An 11,213-nucleotide genomic window follows, 5' to 3' on the forward strand; every position below is an offset into this window, starting at 1 on the left:
AACTTTTTTTATAGGGACCATACCAATTTCCATTCCCACCAATAGCTCCAGAAGGTTGCCTTTTCTTCACATCCTCACCAGGGTTTTGGTACCTCTTGTCTTTCTTACAACAGCCATTCTAACGGCCCTGAGCTGCTCTCTCCCTGTGGTCTTGATTTGCACTTTCCTGATGCTGAGCACTTTTCACGGACCTGATGACCGTCTGTGTGTCTTTGGAAGCACGTCCATTCAGATCCTTTACCCATTTTTCAGTTGGGTGATTTGGCGTTTTCCTCTTGAGTTGTATGAGTTCCGTATTGTTTGTATACTAACCTCTTACCAGGGACATGGTTTCCAAATATTTTCTCCTGTTTCATAGGCTGTCTTTTCATTTCACTGATGGTTTCCTTTGCTGTGAAGTTTAGTTTGGTACGGTCCCATTTGCTTATTTCTGCTTGTGTTGCCTTTGCTTTCGGTGTTAAAAAAAATCAAAAAGCATTGCCAAGACTCTTGCTTTCATGGTTGTGAGTTCAAGACCCATGTTGGGATTAGAGATTATGTAATAAAAAAAGGCTCCCTCGGGGAGCTGTTCATCCCCACCCTGCCAACTCCCTCTTGAAGATTCATCAGGGAGAATAAATTCAGATGCTTTTTGCCCTCCAAAATTGCTGCTGCCAAATCCTGAATCTTAGCTTGAAGCGATTTTTCTTTTTCCCCAGATTTAAATCTTAATCCCTTCTAGATGATCTTTTGGGGGGTATGTTTCCCTTAAATAGTTTACAACTGAGATGGGGTTTCACCCCTTCACATACATTGTTACCATTGATATGGTTAGTCTCATTCATGTCATTTCGTTTTGTGTTTTCTATGTAATGTCTTCTTGATCTTTTTTTTTTCTTTTTCTTTTTTTTTTTTTTTGCTTCTTTTCAGTCCTGACTGATTTGTCTGTTGTTCCTTCTTCTCTATTGGTTTGAAAGCTATGCACCCATTGCTATTAATTTATTAATGAACATATTCAAGCTTTTTTTTTTTTTTTTTCAGAGAGAGAGTATGGAGGAGGGACAGAGGGAGAGAATCTGTTTTTTTGTTTTGTTTTTTTTTAAGATTTGATTCATTTGAGAGAGAGACAGAGAGCACATGAGCGGGTGTTGGGGGGGAGGGCAAGAGGGAGAAGAAGAAGCAGACGTCCTGCAGAGCAGGGAGCCTGATGTGGGGCTCGATCCCAGGACCCTGAGATCACGACCTGAACCAAAGTCAGATGCTCAACCAACTGAGTCACCCAGGTACCTCAAGAGGGAGAGAAAGAATCTTAAGCAGACTCCATGCTCAGTGTGGAGCCCCACACAAGCCTCCATCTCATAGTCCTGAGATCACGACCTGAGCCGATACCAGGAGTCAGATGCTTAACTGACTGAGCCACCCAGGCGCCCCCAAACTTCTTTTAATTGGCATTGGGATTTAATGTCCTAGCCTCCACTCTTGAATGAAACAATTCCTTTAGCACTTTCACTTCCCCTCTTCTTCGACTGCCTTTTATATTTTATTTAAATCACTAGAATTTTAGTTCCAGGTTATTAATTTTTTATAGTATGTGTTTCTTTCTTCTGAATAACTTATTGACAATATATTCTGTCCACAACTGCATTATAAACAAGTAACTGTTTTGCTCATTTCTTGATTCACCACTTTTTTTCTCCTGTTTTCCTTTCCCTGATTCATTTTATTATCTCAGAGGAATATATCCCCAAGCAATTCTTTTAGATAGTTTTGAGTGGGGTTACCTTTCTGAATTTTTGCATATCTGAGACTGGTTAGGTTGGCCCTCATAGGATAGGTTGGTTGAGTGTGCAATTTTGAATTCAAAATCATTTTGCCTCAGAACTGTGAAGATAGTATTCTACAATTTCCTATTATCTTTTTTCTTTTATTTTTGATTTCCCACATTCTAGATGAGAAGTATGGTGAGGGTTGATTCTTATTCTTTTTTCCTATAGATTCCTGTTTTTCTCTTTATGAAACTCTTGGACTTTTCTTTTTATCTTTGGACTTCAGAAATGTCACCTGAATATGCTGTATGTATCCAAATGTAGGGCTTGTACTCTCCCTTGCTCTCTTTCTCCCTCTCTGTTTTTATCTTGGCACTTGATAACTAATGTCTTTCTTCAAGTCATGCAAATTTTATTTTCTTCTCTCTTTCATTATTTCCTATCCTCCATTATCCTCCTCCTTTCTTTTTGAAATTTCTAGAAGGATCTCAGTATTTCTGTCTTCCATGTTTATTAACTTAGTAACTCCTGTTTTACACTTTTTATTTCTTTAATTATTTACATTGTCAGCTTGATAATACCACTGACTAATTTGATATTCAGTCATTATCTACTTTGCTATGCCACCCACCTACCAAGGTGAGGTTTTGTTTGTTTGTGGAAGAATTATGTATTTGATTTCTAAGAACTCAGTTCTTCTTTTTGGATGTCATATGCTCTGTAATAACTTGGGGGAATACTAATTGTGGTTGTTTTTAAGTCTCCTTCTGTTGTCCGGATTAATAATTTTTCTTTGGTGGTTAATTCTTCTACTGATTTTGTTTAATGCTTTGTGTGGTAGTGTTACCCCCAACGTTTGTTGATTTTTGATATTGTTTCTTTATCTGACAGTTATAGGAAACCAGGCTCCAGGTGTTTTCCTTTACTGTCTGTGTCCAAGAAACCATTTCTCTAATGTGTGAGACCAGTTCGTCTTCTACATTCGAAGAACTCCTTTCTTCTTGGCAGCCATAAATGATCTGGGGCACTAAACTACTTCTCTGACTCCAATGCCCACTCTGGTTTCTCCTGTCAGAATGTCCACCAACTGGGACAGACCACGGAAGCCACGATAAAAACTGGAAGACTGTTGTAGCTGTTCTGGTCCCTTTACCCGATTACTCAGCAGTTATACCTTAAGTCTTGCCTGCATATAATCTTATAATTACTGTGGGGTTTTGTTAGAAAGAAAATTTCTTTGGTGGTCCTAGCTTTCCTTCATGGGCCCAAAATTCCACTGTTCTTTTAGGTTTTTATCATAAATCTTACCTCCTGTCTTAACACATTTCAGCCATTCCCCACCAATTTGATCTATGAAGGTATCTCAGCCGACTTTCCAGTGCTATTATGGTTGTATGTTTTTTACATTTCTTTTGTTACATCAGTAGGACTTGATATATCCATAAGATTTGGTATATCAACAGGAAAAAATTTTTAAAAAGAAAAGGAAACATATCAGCCAGCCATTTCATACTGATCTTTTCCAAATCTCAATCCTTATAGACATGTCCAATTGTATATGGAAACTAGGACATTATTGTTATATCATGTCATGATGTTCTTGATCCACACTCTCATGAGAAGAGTGTGGATCTCTTTTAAGGACTCTGATTAATCTTGACTTTACAGACTGGTGGATGCTGGGCATGATGAGACTGGAAAGATGATTCTGTGGGGGATAAAGTTATTAATTATTGACCCCAAAAAGTGAAGCATGTCTTGAAGTTAATGACTCACATATGTTGTTAGTTTGCCAGGAGGGCTGATGGGGTTCTTCACACCTGGCTGCTTACAGCCTCCTGGACATCTGCACTGCTTTCCAAACTGCCTCTCCTGCTTCCAGTCAGATGTCCATCCTGTTCACACCAACTAGTCCTTGCCCTTTTCGTACCTCGTCTCTCCTTCCCTTGTGCCCTTGATCTCTCCTGCTGGAAATGGTGTCTTTAATTACCCTGTCTGTCTTGTATGGCTCCCTTTCCTAGGCCTAAAATGTGCTTAGATCAGCTTTCATTTTACAACAGACACAGACCATAGTGAAAAGAAATAATAGTTTGTTTTCATATAGCCTGGAATGCTTTCAGTAGAGAGATTCATGCCATTCAAATCATCCTCAAAAGCAGTTATAAATTCCAAAACAGAAATCACTTTTATGTATTTTTAAGTGTTTCAGGAATACTTAATGTGGTCAGTACATTTTTCAATAGATACCAAATTTTATACCATAGAATTATATTTTTATGTGCTATGCAGACACATTGTAGAGCATTGGGCTCCTTGTGTGATCTATGTATGTCTCACTTTCTGCACATTACACTGGATTTTTAAAAGGGAAACAATATGGTGAAGGGGAACACAGGGCACTAGGACCTGTGTGTTCTAGACCAGCCATTACCTAGCTGTGTGGGCTGTGGGGTCTTAGGTGGGTCATTTGCCCTCTGGTTTTCCAGTCAATTAATTAAAGGTAATGACTCATGGCTCTCTCCTGCTCTAAAATACTATACTTTAGAGATTTTAACAATTTTTAAGCCACACAACTTTTAATCATAACTTTGTTCCTTTGGGAAATGTCATCTGTTTTATCACTGCCTTAGAACAGGATTTGCAGGGATACATTGTGATGAAAATCAAGGCTTCCCTGCCTCAAATCCCTGATCGGATTTTGGACTTAAAGGGCAAATCACTGTTCTTCTTTTTATTGAGAACACTATTGACTTTAACTCATTACTTAACTTTATCTAACTCATTAGTTTGCTAGGTAAATGACAATTCTAATCCTAGAAAAATGCATTTAAATTCAAATTCAGTTTTAAATTTTGAAAAATACCACATGAAACACTACCCACAGCAAGCCTCTTACTGACCAGACACAAATATAGCAAAGGTCAAACATTTGTATGTGTACACACAGCTTAAGGTGGGACGCAGCGACTGTTTCAAATGCCGGAAAGGATAAATATTTATACATCACAATAACCCAAAGACAGTCACTACAAAAGATCACTTTAAAGCAAAAAAATTTTAATTTCAAATGTATTTCAGGAAAAATTTTTTGTGGGCAAAACCTCCCAGCTATTGCAACCAGGGGGAGGGCAGGGGTCCAAGAGCACCTGGCTCTGGGGGTCCCAAACAGACCAGGTTTGGCCACTCTCTGCTGACAAAACTCAAGGGCAGAGAAACGAGGTGCCTGGGTGGCTCAGTTGGTTAAGCATTTGCCTTTAGCTCCCGTCATGATCCCAGGATTCTGGGATCGAGGCCCACATCAGGCTCCCTGCTCCTCGAGGAGTCTGCTTCTCCCTCTGCCTGCTGTTCCCCCTGCTTGTGCACGCTCTCTCTCTCGCTCTCTCTCTGACAAATAAATAAATAAAATCTTAAAAAAACTAAACAGAACAAAGGAATTCATTTCAGTGAGCGAAGACAGTGGACTAATGTCTCCAAGACTGTCTCCAAAGTGCTGAAAATGCTTCCAGGTTTATATAAGGAAAGTGTGGGACAAATGTCGGTGGGTACATGCAGGTGGGCAGAAAAGGTAAAGTCGATCATTATCTTGGGGTCAGTCACCTCGAGTCCTGCTGGCATCAGAGCAGCCGCCATTGTTGCTGGAGGGCCAGTGGTTTTGGTTCCCATCACGGGATGCTTTGCCCACAGCTGAGTCTTCTGCCTGAATTAAGAGATATGCTGGAAAGAAGAACTTAATCAGTTAGAAAGAACAGATGGTGGTCAGAGTAGCGGTAGGTGGTTGAAGTCCTCTTTCACTATTTCCAACAACTTGATGTTGTGAAACCCATACAACTCTCCATCACAAGTGTGGGCATGTGGGACACACACCTGTTTGGACACACAGAGAGCTGTCCTAAATTGTCCTCATCTTTCAGATCCCTGTTCACACCCCACCTCATGAAGCCTTCACAGAACACAAGACCCCAACTAAGCTCCCTGCCTCTGAAAGCCTATGGTGTTTTCAACCTCTGCTGGATGGTGTAGAATGTAATTGTCCCCTATTATTTTATTAAGTGAATTTTATTTCCTTTAGTTACTGCATAGCATATCATCTGTTATATCTCCAACGGCGTCTAATAGGGCTGAGTGCATGGTCAAGGCCTAATTAATATGTGTTGATGAATTAAACCAACACCAGAAAATTTGATTAATTTGTCCAAAATGAGGACACATTTGTACTCTTGTTCAGCCTCTCTCCTTCTTTCCAGCCCTGTGTGTGGGTTCAGGCAGGTGTAAATTTTCAGGATACATCTTAAAGAAACATTTTCCTACATTGAAAAATTTCTAAAATACTCTCAATCATACTTAGAAAAATTAATGATTCCATATTCCTAACTATCCTAACCATAGTTTCTAACTGTCTCAGGAACAGCTTAAATTCACAGTCGGCTTATTTAAAAGAGAATTCAACCATAGTGTTAACACCTCTTAAATGTATTTTCATTTCTTTCTTGTCTCTGACTTGTTGAAAGGACCAGGTCAATTTTCACCAAGAATGTGCTCATCTTGGGGATTTACCTGGTCACTGGCTTTTGGTGTCATTTTACTTATTCCTCTGTTTCCTGTATTTCCTACAAATTGGAAGTTACAACATAATCCTGGTTAGATATTTTGGGCAGAACACGTCATAGATTGTACTGTGTGGCTCTTATTGTACGGTAGTAGAAGACATACTGTCAGGCTATCTCAACATTAGTGTTAAGACTAATCCTCAGATCAAGATGATAACTGTCTGATTTCTCCCCCTACCCAGTGGTAAATATTAGTGGTATAGCCTATGACACACAGCAAAGTTATAAAGATCATCTTGGACCCCTTAAAGCTGGCCTCCAACCAGCTACATTAGAATACCTTTGATTGAGTCATAATTCTTTCTCAGAGCACCTGCTATTATGTACTAAAGTGAATTTGTTTAAAGAGCACCCTGGTGATTACCATTTATGTTTAACTGGTACGGATTCCTCCTTTGTATTAAGACTTTCTGTTCAGTGTGTCAATAAAATAATTGTGAAAATAAAAGCACCATTACTCCTTTGATTCCTACACAGTCTTAGGTTTGGGAAAGCTAGCTGAGAGCAGCATTATACCCACTGCTGTATCATCCACTCCAGAGTGACCATCTTCAGGGCAGGGCAGCCTGGCCTGTTGCAAAATCAGATGTACCCCTGAGATCAAAAGGGGTCCCAGCTTTGGGTAATGAAAGGAGATCCACCAGGCCAGAAGAATGCAGCAGGAAAAGGGAAATCATACCAAAAAAGAATATACATTATGAAGATTAACTCAGATAGACTTCTAAATAGCCCTACGAGGAAAGCACTATCTTCATCCCTGCTCACAGGTCCAGGTCCTCTTCACAGGCAGAAGATGACCCTCCTGGGAAAAGAGTGGGAAGGATCAATCTTACCATCTGTCCTGCAGAAAGGAGGTTCTTGCCACCAAGAGGTACCCAGTGAGGGTGAGCCGGCAGTGGGAAGTGTGATGTGTGTCTGCCCAGGCCTGTGCTCCAAACGGAGACCCTCAAGAGGCCTCCGCTTTTTCGTAAGGGGCCTTCATGGGTATTCTGATAATTCTACACTGGTCTGTCCCACACATTGCAGGACGCTTTGCATCCCTCGCCCCCAGGCCTTAAGTGACAGTAGTCATTGTGACAAACAAAAATGCCCTTTTAGAGATTTCCCAACACCAACTGGAAATAGAGTGTGTGTGTGTGTGTGTGTGTGTGTGTGTGTGTGTGTGTGTGTATAAAAGGGGTGCAGTAGCATTTCTGGTTCAGAATGGCTGGAAACTGCTGAAATGGCCAAAAGGACATATTAAAGTCAAAAGGGGGGATGGGCAAAGGGAGATGCTCAGACGGTCCCCTGTTCTTGTTGCCCTGTCCCCTCCCTGCACCCAAGAGGCCCATGCTCGGCCCTGTGGGGAGATGGGGCTGGATGGAGGCATCCCAAGGAGATGCTCCCTAGGCCCTCAGAGGTTCTCGGAGTCCACCCTCTCCAGGTTCTCGGAGTCCACCCTCTCCCTTCCCGCTGCTCACACTTCCCTCCACCCAGACCTCGCCCCCTCTCAGAGGACCTCACCCAACAGAAGCAATCAAGCCCCAGTTTGTTCAGTCAACGGCGCAATGCCTAGCCCAGCACACTGGGCTTGTTTGGCTAACACGAAGACTTTATTCTTGTTTCTTAACTTAGTTGGCACACTTTAAAACTTGGAGATTTTATATAAAAAGCTGGATTTTCAGTTTTTCTTTAAAAATCAGAAGTTCAAGCACCCAAGCCCATACCGGTATCCCCTGCCACTGTTAAAATAAACTTTGACGCTAATACAACCTTCCCCAAAGAAGAGAGTATGGGTAGCTTCCTCTCCCTAACCTGATTGACGTCTCACTTACATTACATGTCTTCCTCCTGATTCCTGCCAGTGCGAGGCTCTCCCCACCTTGTGAGGCTGATGTGGGGCTGTTGATGGGAGGAGATGGGCCAGCTCAGGTGCTTTCCCCTCTCACAAGAGCCACTGAACTGTCCTGGGGCCAAGGAAATGAATAAAGAGTCAAGAGATGTGGAATCTGTTAGCTGTGTGATCATGGACAAACCACTTTACCGCTTGAGATTTAAAAAAAAAAAAAAAAAGAAAGAAAGAAAGAAAAGAAAAGACAGAGATGAGCTAAACAATCTATGTGTTCCATCCCTAAAAGTCACTGGTCTTATAGTTCAGGTGCACAGACACTCCCACGTGTGTGCACTGTGTGCATGTGAGCACAGGAACCTCACACTCCCTGCCCCCCACAGTTATTGATAATGTAATCATAATCAGGATAATTTCAAGTCAATTGTAAAAATTTAAAATGTCAGTTAACAAATAATTCTTTCTTTCTTTTTTTTTTTTTTTTAAGATTTATTTATTTGACAGAGACACAGCAAGAGAGGGAACCCAAGCAGGGGGAGTAGGAGAGGGAGAAGCAGGCTTCCGCCAAGCAGGGAGCCCAAAGCAGGGCTCTATCCCACGACCCTGGGATCATGACCTGAGCCAAAGGCAGATGCTTAATGACTGAGCCATCCAGGTGTCCCAATAAAGAATTCTTTAATGACCTACTGTCTTTGTGACCCTCTATGAATTTTCAATCCTTCTTCCCCTTGTTCTTCTGAACAAATGCTGAGACTTCCCTTTTATTCACACGTTCATCTCATTTCTTTTAGATGCATATTGCTGGTCATGCTTACCTGTGAGTACAAGATCCTCTCTCCTCTGAGGATCACTGAGCAAATTCTGGAAAGTCTGAGGTATATTCACGTATAAAAGAATGTGTAAAGAAGCCAGGATTGGGGTTTTCTGCTCCTGGCTGAGAGCAGTTTCCTCCCATCTTCCTACTTTGCATTTCTTACAAGTCTTGTTTTTATATCTAATAGGGGGTTAATGTCCAGAATATATAGGAACTCCTACAACTCTACAAAAACAAAAACAAAAAAACCCTGATTTTTAAAAGTGCAGAGGACTTGAATATACATTTCTTCAAAGAAGATATGCAAAGAAGGAAGAAGAAGGGAAAGAAGGAGGAGGAGGAAGAGGAAGAGAAGAGAAGAAGGAAAAGGAGGGGGAGGAGGAAGAGGAGAAATACAAATGTATGGTAAGCACATGAAAAGATGTCAATGATTAGGGAAATGCAAATTAAAACTGCAAGGAGATATCACCTCACACCCATTGGGATGGCTACTATAAAGGGGAAAAAAGTGGGAAAGAAACAGAAAATAGCAAATGTTGGCAAGGATGTGGAGAAAATGGAGCCTTTGTGCACTGTTGGTGGAGGCTGTAAAGTGGTGCAGCCTCTGTGGAAAAACAGCATGGCGGCTCTTCAAGAAATTAAAAACAGAACTGCCTTATAACCCAGCGATTCTACTTCTGGGTATATACTCCAAAGAACTGAAACTCAGAGACGTTTGTACACACCTATTCATAGCAGCATTATTCTGATAGCTAAAAGGTAGAAGAAACTCAAACGTCCATTGATGGATGAATGGATAGACAAAATGTTGTAAGTACATACAATGGAATATTACTCAGCCTCAAAAAGCAAATAAATTCTTATGTCAGAATTAAGTGTGTACATCAATTAAAATTATTTTTTTTTAAAGCAAAGAAATGCTAACACATGCTACAACAGGATGAACCTTGAAGACTATACTTAGTGAGATTAGCCGGTCACGAGTAGACCAATCTTGTATGATTCTGCTCAGATAAGACGCCTAAAGTAGTCAAAATCATAGAGCCCAAGTGGACTGGTGGTTGCGGGGAGCAGACCGTGGTAGGGAAGGATGAAAAGTTGCTGTTAATGGCTACAGAGTTTCAGTTTTATAGGATGAAAGAGTTCTGTGGAGGGATGGGGGTGAATAGGCTTAAAACGGTGAGGATGGTAACATTTGTTCTGTGCATTTTACCACTATTAAAACTTTTTAGAGGCACCCGGGTGGCTCAGTTGTTTCAGTGTTTGACTTACGACCAGGTTATGATCTTAGGGTCCTGGTGAGGAAGGATAGCTGGAAGGCAGGCAGGCAGGCGGGGAAAAGCCCCCCTCCCCAAGAGGAAACCACCCTTAAAAGGATTTTACACCACCCTGGAAGGAGCCCTCCACCCTTTCCCATTGGGTGACAGGATTCATCAGATAAAAACAGCCCACCAGGGGCGCCTGGGTGGCTCAGTGGGTTAAGCCTCTGTCTTTGGCTCAGGTCATGGTCTCAGGGTCCTGGGATGGAGCCCCGCATCGGGCTCTCTGCTCAGCAGGGAGTCTACTTCCCCCTCCCGCTCTGCCTGCCTCTCTGACTACTTACTTGTGATCTCTCTCTCTCAAATAAATAAAATCTTAAAAAAAGAAAAAGCCCACCAATAAGCCCATAGAAACCCTAGACTTCAAAACTCCAGTGGTAAGCCTCTGGGGTCCCTTCCCGCTTCGAGCTTTGTGCTATCTTTTCTATAGCTCAGTAAACCTTGCTTTGCTGCCCACCACTCTGTCTGGTCTATCTCTCCATTCTTCCAAGCGGCATGACCAAGAACTGTGGACACCGACGGAGGAAAAAATCCTGTAACACTGGGATCATGCTCAGGGCTCTGTGCTGTGCTGCGTTGGGCTCTGTGCTCAGTGGGGAGTCTGTTTGTCCCTCTGCCCCTTCCCCTGCTGATACTCTCTCTCTCAAATAAATACATAAAATCCTTTTAAAAATAAACAAAACTTTGTAAATAATGATATTAAATATCAATTTAGCTTACTAGTTAAAAAAAAAGTATCAAGTAAACCAAACCATTGTAAGATAGATAAAATCTAGATATGATCGCAAATAGGAGAGGCAGTCAGAATACTTTAAAACAGAGCAATTCAAGTTCACAGCCTCTGCCTGCTGTGCCACAGAACGCCTGAGGCCCCGAGATGAGCTAGACAAGGAAGGGAGA

This window comes from Lontra canadensis, unplaced genomic scaffold (genome assembly GCF_010015895.1).
Source record: "Lontra canadensis isolate GAN:19392208 unplaced genomic scaffold, GSC_riverotter_1.0 scaffold101, whole genome shotgun sequence".
Taxonomy (NCBI): Eukaryota; Metazoa; Chordata; class Mammalia; order Carnivora; family Mustelidae; genus Lontra; species Lontra canadensis.